Source organism: Aythya ferina, assembly GCF_964211825.1.
Source record: "Aythya ferina genome assembly, chromosome: 1".
Classification (NCBI taxonomy): Eukaryota; Metazoa; Chordata; class Aves; order Anseriformes; family Anatidae; genus Aythya; species Aythya ferina.
The window spans coordinates 190,486,844-190,494,287 of record NC_140296.1 but is presented as its reverse complement, the minus strand read 5'-3'; the positions used below and the strand labels follow the sequence as shown (position 1 = coordinate 190,494,287).

Here is a 7,444-nt window from a genome sequence, read left to right as displayed (position 1 = left end):
AATCAGCTACCGAGCAGAAACGCTTTATTCATGAGCATGCAAAGGAAGACTTTAGCAATCAAGACTCCGGCTACAACATAAGGATGGTAAAAATAACCACAGTCCAAAGCCTTATGCCACACAGGGGGAGTCACATTATAAAGCCAGTCTTCAGAAATTACTTGCTTTCCTTCAGTATCAGTCAAAAGGAATTTGCTTAACCTGCCATGATGCTGTTTTCAGAAGCAGGAAAATCCAGCATGTCTTTTCTCTTCCTGTTCGGGGACCGGACAGACCTTACAAGACACAGCTGCAGGGGAGCAAAGCTGGCAAAATGTGGCCTTTAGTGTACATCACGCCGTGTTGTGGCATATGGGCTGAAACCCTGCACGGGAAAACAGCATACTGAAAACATCCACCATATGGTAAAATCAGTGAAATAGCAGCAGCAGTAAGACCAGAACGACATCACTCTGCAGAGCAGGACTGTGTCTCGTTTAAGATGTATATTACTGGATGTCCCAGTCAGAATTAGGGTCCTCGGTGTGAGGTATTTGACAATCACTTTGCCTTGAGCAAACAAAGCTGGGAAAACAACAAAGACTGGGATTTAAAAATCCCAGCCTAAAGCAACAAACAGCACAAAGCAGAATCTCACAGCTCATTGTAAATGCCTCTGATCGTGGGGTTTATCGCTTTCCCACCTGTACTTTACTAATCTAGCTACTTAGGCTCCGTGAGCTCATTCAGAGTGACTATCTGACTCCTTCAGCTGTTCACCTTGAATGCCACCATAGAGCCAGGTTTCGTGCCTGAAACTTGGTGCAATACGGAAAGGGACGGAGGCAGAAAGAGCATGTGTGTAGTGTAGGGATGAATCTCAATTACAGTTTCCGTGGTTTCTTGGTTGCCAAGACAAATTTTGGCCAATGGTGTCATGAAGGAGGAAAGTAAAGCCATGCCCCTATACTGTTTTTTGCACAGGGCTGTCATGCAGTGGTGGGGAGACCCTGCCACAGTCCTTGCAGAAACTCAACCAACCCCTGAAAGCTCTGCTGTGACATCTATGTCACATTTTTTAGCACAACCTCGCATGTTCAGCTGCTGATCACCTCCCATAGCAAACATTTCCAAGTGGTTTTCTCTCAGCCTCCGAGATAAGGGAAGCTGCAGAGGTGTGCTACCACGTGTCACTGCGGTGTGGTCTGGTACCTGGGCATCGCTCCTAACAGCTATGGCAATGCTCCCCCTGCTAAACCAGGGCAATTGATTAAAACAACAGGAAAGACATGCAAAACCACATGAAATGAGCTGACAGATGAAGAAGGGCAACCAGATACCAGTAAGGCTCCAGATACGTTAAAATCTGCAAACTAATTGTTTCCTTAATGGGATAATGCTTCTGAAGACTGCTGTTTGGAAATGCAATGGCCTGGAAAATAGAGGTCAATAAAACAACAAAAGGACAACCAGCCTAGCTGAAAGAGGAGAGCATTTGATGGAAATAATTTAATCACAAAACTAATTTCTTATCTGTTAAGTAGGGAATGCTGGTTGGGAATGCAGTGGAGCGTGGTAAGTCTTGCAGCTGAAGTCCTAACAATGTAGTTAGTCATGCTTTGGTGTAGCAACGCAAATCCTTTGGGACAGAGAAACTCCTCTAACGTTGTTTTTCTCTAAAAAAATAATAGAATTGCCGGAAACAGGAACAATATCTGAAATAAATAAATAAATAAAATGTTTTTGTTCAGGCCAGGATCATTTTCCATGTATGGTACACTACCTTCATATTCTACTTACCCTTGCCCCCAAATTACCCTTTGTACTAAGTATTTGAGTCCAGCTCTAATGTACTGACTCTGGTCCAACAGCTGATGGCTCTTTGGTCTGCTTTTGCTTAGTCTGCCAGGCTACAGATGACATTTGGGGTCCCTAAGCCTTGTAAGGGCAGTGTTTGGCTCTTGAGTTCCTTTCCTGAATGAGGCTGTGGTTTCCATTGCCCCACACAATGACACTTAAGGTGAAGTTTAAGACACTCAGAGAAAAGACTGCATTTTACAAAAATCCCTCCAGCCATAGCTTGTCACTAAGTCCTGCTGCTCTGCTGCAATTTAACCTGGCCTAGAAGCTACTCAGGCAGTAGCAGTTTGCAACGTCTTGCCATCATTATATGGCATAATGTCTTGTAATTCACACCGGTTCTTCCAGAACATCAGGAAACATTGCTACATAATGTGGTCAAATATAATCTGCCTTGTGAAAAGTCTCAGGGAAATAGTATAGCATCCAGTGCAAGAAAAGGCAATGGGACAATAAAAGAGCAAAAAGCTGTGTAGCTCACTGACAGGCACAGCCTGTAGGCAGACAAGCTAATGTTACCTGGGATTTTTGAGCCACAGCCTTCATAGTGTTAGTCCTTCTGTGCTTTTAAATGTTTTCCACTGATATTTTTTCAAAAGATATTCACTTTGAATTTTGTATATAGCACTTAATCTTTCAGAAATATACAGTTAAAATTGAACTAGGAAGAACAGCTGCAGCTGTCCCTCCCAGATAAGGGATGGGAGCATTCAGCTCTTTGTTTGCAGCAGAGAAAGCCTGGAGACTGGCCAGTGTTAAGCTAGAGCAGCGCTGTAAGGTAGGCTCTGCGGGTACCACAGAGTATCACAGGTTTGGAGAAAGTGGGTCACACAAAATGACCTGCACAGATTAAGCCACGGGATTTTAAGAGAGGAGAAAACAACCATCAGATATGTAGCTAATCAGCTTCATGAGATATGAGGAGTCCAAAGAGTCAAGAGTAAAGAGTCAATAAATAATAAGATGCCATGCTTCAGGGTTAGGAATGTTGCTGATTTAATATGAAGTGATTTAACTGCATGTCTGTTCTGTTAACAGACACTTTAATAGCACAGTCTGGAAAGTCTGATCATCATTTGTTTTCATGTTCTCTGCCAAATGATGCAAATACTATATGTATGGAGAAATGCACTGGAATGTGTAATACAAGCATCAGATCTATACAAAAAGGTAAGCTGAATAACAAAAATGCAAGATATAATCAAACTGCAATGATCAAACTGCAATGCTTTTTATTTATTTTTTTTTTCTGTTATTAATACATTTTTCAGCTTTGATGTAGCAAATCTCCTTCAAACACAGGATGAATCTTGAAAGCCATAACTCTGACAGAGCTGATACTGTTCACTAATGATTTGCTAGTCCTACCTGTTGGATAGTACTGTCATTAAGCCTACAAGTCCTCTTTCAATCAGGATGACAACCTGGGGGAGAGGAAGCACAAAACATCTTAGTTTATTTTTTTATTTTATTTTATTGTAAAAAGGTTTCTTTCTTACCCCAAAGGAACAAACATTTATCTATGGGATTGCAAAACAGCTTGTGATGCCTGCTGGGAGGCATCAGGGTGTGCTTCCGTGGGCAGCCTAAGGCAATCTAGGACTGGATTAGTGCAACCTGTGCTTTCCCTATGGCCTACGCTACACACCTTCATCCGTTCTCTTGCATTAGCCCTGGCATCTCTCTGGCTTCACGCAGATCCTGTTCACAGAACTGACCTGGCTGAAAGCTAATTATTTTATTTCATGGTAAGCTTTCAGTTTTTCCAGCTCCCTGAACCATTTCACTGTGCAATCAAACGAATGCCTGTGCTAAAGTCACAAAGGAGAAAGGCATAAAGAGCTCAAAATGGGCAAGACAGTGGGATCAGAGCAACCTTGTTTTACATTAGCTTAAACCACATGCTGAGACTCAGGCTCTGGGTGGGAGAGGCCACAGAAGCCTGATCTTCTACCAGTTGCTAGCTAACCTACCTTCTCATTTTGAGACTGTGTTCAGGCCTTTTCCTTGTGTGTGTGTGTTTTTTTTTTTTCTTTCTTTTTTTTTTTTTTTTTTCTTTCTTTTTTTCTTTCCTCTACTGCTTTGTTCACACAGCTTAAAGGAAAGAGTCATTTGCTCTAAGCAGGCTGCATTTATCTGCTTGGTACTTGCCACAGGTCAGAAGGAACAAAAGCTGGTGTGTCCATTCTGTTGGGCCCATGGGAAGGAGACAACTGGTACAAGGGCAATGAGGAATACAGCCTGAGATGAGGGCTCAGAGGCAATGAAGATGGTAGCTATTCCTGGCATTTATTCCTCAAACTCTGATGTATAGAGAGCAACACACTAATCTTCACTTGGTAGACAGGAAAACCATTACCTTTGCAGAAGTGGACAGCCGTGAATGTGCACAAGCCCTGGGAAAGTACATCAAGGATTCTTATCCCTCCTCAGCCCGCCTCTTCCTGCAGATTCTTTAGAGCCACCTTCCATTTCCTTTACTGCACTTCCCTCCAGTTACTGATTATTGGCACTTGTTTTTTTCATCTAGGACAATGTTTGCATACTTTCTCTTTTTGCTTTTATCTAAATGTTTTTGTCTCTAGGCTTTCAAAACCTGCTCTAATCAAACCTTTCTCAAGTCCTGGCTTGCATGTTCATTTAAGCTTAGCCTCTTCTATAAAATGTTCCTGAGAAATCAGCCTCCCTCTTTGGTTTGCATATCCCATACTAAAAATCTTGTTTAAAAATTCACACGGTAATTCTTACTCCTTGCTGCCAAAGCCACTGGATAAATCCACGGACTCTGTTATATGACAGCACATTCATTATGTATAATTACAAAGCATATGAGATGTTACTCTACGTTGTTAGCTTGGGTACACTGGAATTCAAGCACACATCTGTACACAATTTATAGTTGCTTATAACATATGCTAGCACACAGCATGTGAACAGCCAGAATTTAAGCTCAGGTCCTGCATGAGGCTCTTCATGAATCTGCTCACAGCTGCTGCCAGCAGTGCTGTCTTTAGAAATGGGAGCAGTGGGGTTCTGCTCAAGGAAAAGGAAAGAATGGGGACATGAATGCAGAGACTCTAGGAAAAGGATGCAGAGATTCAGCTAACTGAAATAACTTTCTCTTCCTTCAAATATGACTATGAAAACTGTGGGTAGCATTTATTTATTTATTTATTTTATTTTTAGAAAGGACATCCAGAAGAGAGTTGGTTGATTCTCTTTAGAGAAGGGATTAATGATTGCCTTACAAAATAAACTCTCAAAGTATAAGAGAAGGCAGTAATAACAGTGTAAGTTAGAATTGCAGTACCTACATTGGACTGACATGGACTTCCTCAGAATATGTTCAGGGGTCTTATATTAACATTAAGCAGCTGTTGAGATCTTGTCTTTAATAATGCACAATGTTATTACACTGAAGAGTACCAGCACTGACATCTCCAAACTCATATTAGAGAAAGAACAGACTACTTTCATTGTATTATTCACTATTTCGTTTGTCAGCACTGCCACTTTTGCTTTCAGGAAACAGACCACGTTTACTTCTGTGTCTTATGCTTTGAAATAAAGGCTTTCAGGCAACAGAGAATGCTATTTAAAACATAGCCCTTCAGCTCTGATAAGTTTCATGAATTAGAATATATCTCTTCACCTAAATAGACTGTAAATATATATATTTTTTTTCAGTAGCAAACAATGCAGATATCTCTGCAACTTGTAAAAACCAAAAAATGTAATTTCCCAGTGTAGCTGACTGAGAGTCTTTCCCCTCTCAACTACTTCAGACAGCTTAGCCACAGATTTGCTGTCCTCCATGCCTTAAGTTATCAACATCATTTATACCTGTGTATATAGAGGTGCTTCCCAGAAAGCTCAAACTTTGAGTGGCTACCTTCAGAGTTCACAAAATTTAATTGCCATTTTACAATCTTTTTTTTTTTTTTTTTTTTTAATATATATATATATTGAAAAAAATGCATTCAGAACTGTAACAAAAACCTCCAGCAAAAATTTTAAAAATGTGCCACTGAAATATTGCGATATTTCATTCCAGCAATGTGAAAGCATGTGGCTTTCAAAGAAAAAATTCCCAATTATCTACAAAAGCTCCACCTGACTGTCTGCAAAGTAAGACTTCAAAGTCAAGCTTGTAGGATAGAGGATGATATAACGATCCCCAGATTCATTGTCATCTCAGAGGTGGTTACCATCCTATTTAACCTGACAGTCGATAGTAAACCACATGTACCAGTCCTGGTTGTGACATCCTATTAAATGTGGTTAACAAATTGGATGTATATATAGAGCTTGAAGGTTATATGTGAACAGGTTTATTCCTGCCTTTCTATAACATCCTTGGGAAAGTCTTCTGAAGAGTTAACACTTTATTAAGGCTTAGCCCATCACAGTAACAATGGCCAGCTGAGAGCCTTACCTGGGGCAATGAACAGTAAATCAAGGATAATTCTGAATCTCACAGCCAAGGTGGAGCTGGGTTGTGAAAGAAAATGGGACTCCCTAAATCTCAATCCCCTTCCAAGAACACAAATGGAAGACGTAAGTTTGGATGAAAGTGTCCTCAACAGAAGGGCTGGTAGCGTCTGGCATCTTCTCAGCTGGACCATGCTGACAGAGCCGCCACGTGTGAGGCATGCTTCGTTTCCCTTCATTTCTGTCCAACTGTTCCTACAGACAGTGGAGGTGCTTTGCTTCGATTTGGTGTACAGATTTGTTATTGGCTTTTCCTACTGTTTGTCAAGTTCCAGAGTAACTGGCAAAGCTGCAGGGCTCCCTCATTCCGGGGCAGTGATCCTAAGGAAAGGAGAGGGGGCTCCTCCTCAGCCAACTTCGACCCCCTACTTACTCCCAGGAGTGAAGTGCAGAGGTCTAAGAGAAAGAAAGGTCCTTCAGTGGCCCAGGAAGAGTGCTTGGCATGCAGTGGGAAAGCAGGAATGAAGAAGGAATTTTCTGCCCCCTTTTTTTTTTTAACAGAAAAATATCAATGGTCTATACAGTGTGCCAAAGTTTAATGCTCAACCATTGATCTACTGGCCAAGGATATTGCAGTCAGAGCAGATCAGCATGACTGTCTCGTTTGATCTGCTTTAAATAGATGGTTCTAGTCTCTCCTCAAAGGCCCAATTTCCCTGTAACTTCTGGCCCGTCAGAAGTTGAAATTCAAATACTTCAAGCTTTGGAAAATTAGGTTTTCTTTTCTCCTTGCCTCCTTCCTTCCCATTGCTCTAGCAATCGGGAGCATGATTTTAATTTTTATGACCCTGTTTGTCGTGCATTGGGAGGAACTTAGCCCAAATGATCTCAGGGCTGTGAATTGAACTCAGTGTTATGGCTGATGTGTCTGAGAAACAGCTATTTGTGACTTGATGTTGGTAGCTATAGAAATCACCGTAATAGTGAGCTCTTTTACTAATGCACCGACCATCACAAACCAGAATAATCTATTTTCATTCCCTCCACTTTAGGAAGTGGATCCACCGGTTAGCAGCGGAAGTCATCAGTGAGCACCCCAGAATTTGTATGTTAAACAAAGTGCCATTCATGAAGGACAAGAGTAGTAACATCCAGCTTCACAAAATCTCTACCT

The 7,444-nt window shown here is 41.3% G+C and overlaps 1 long non-coding RNA gene across 1 annotated transcript; it reads right to left on the bottom strand.

Moving 5' to 3' along the window:
• Positions 1-4,295, bottom strand: LOC311428414. The gene is made up of 3 exons (XR_014687714.1): positions 4,199-4,295; positions 3,208-3,263; positions 1-1,694 (listed from the first exon to the last, which is right to left on the bottom strand). It is a non-coding gene; the product is annotated as an uncharacterized lncRNA (long non-coding RNA).
• Positions 4,296-7,444: the final 3,149 nt, after the last annotated feature.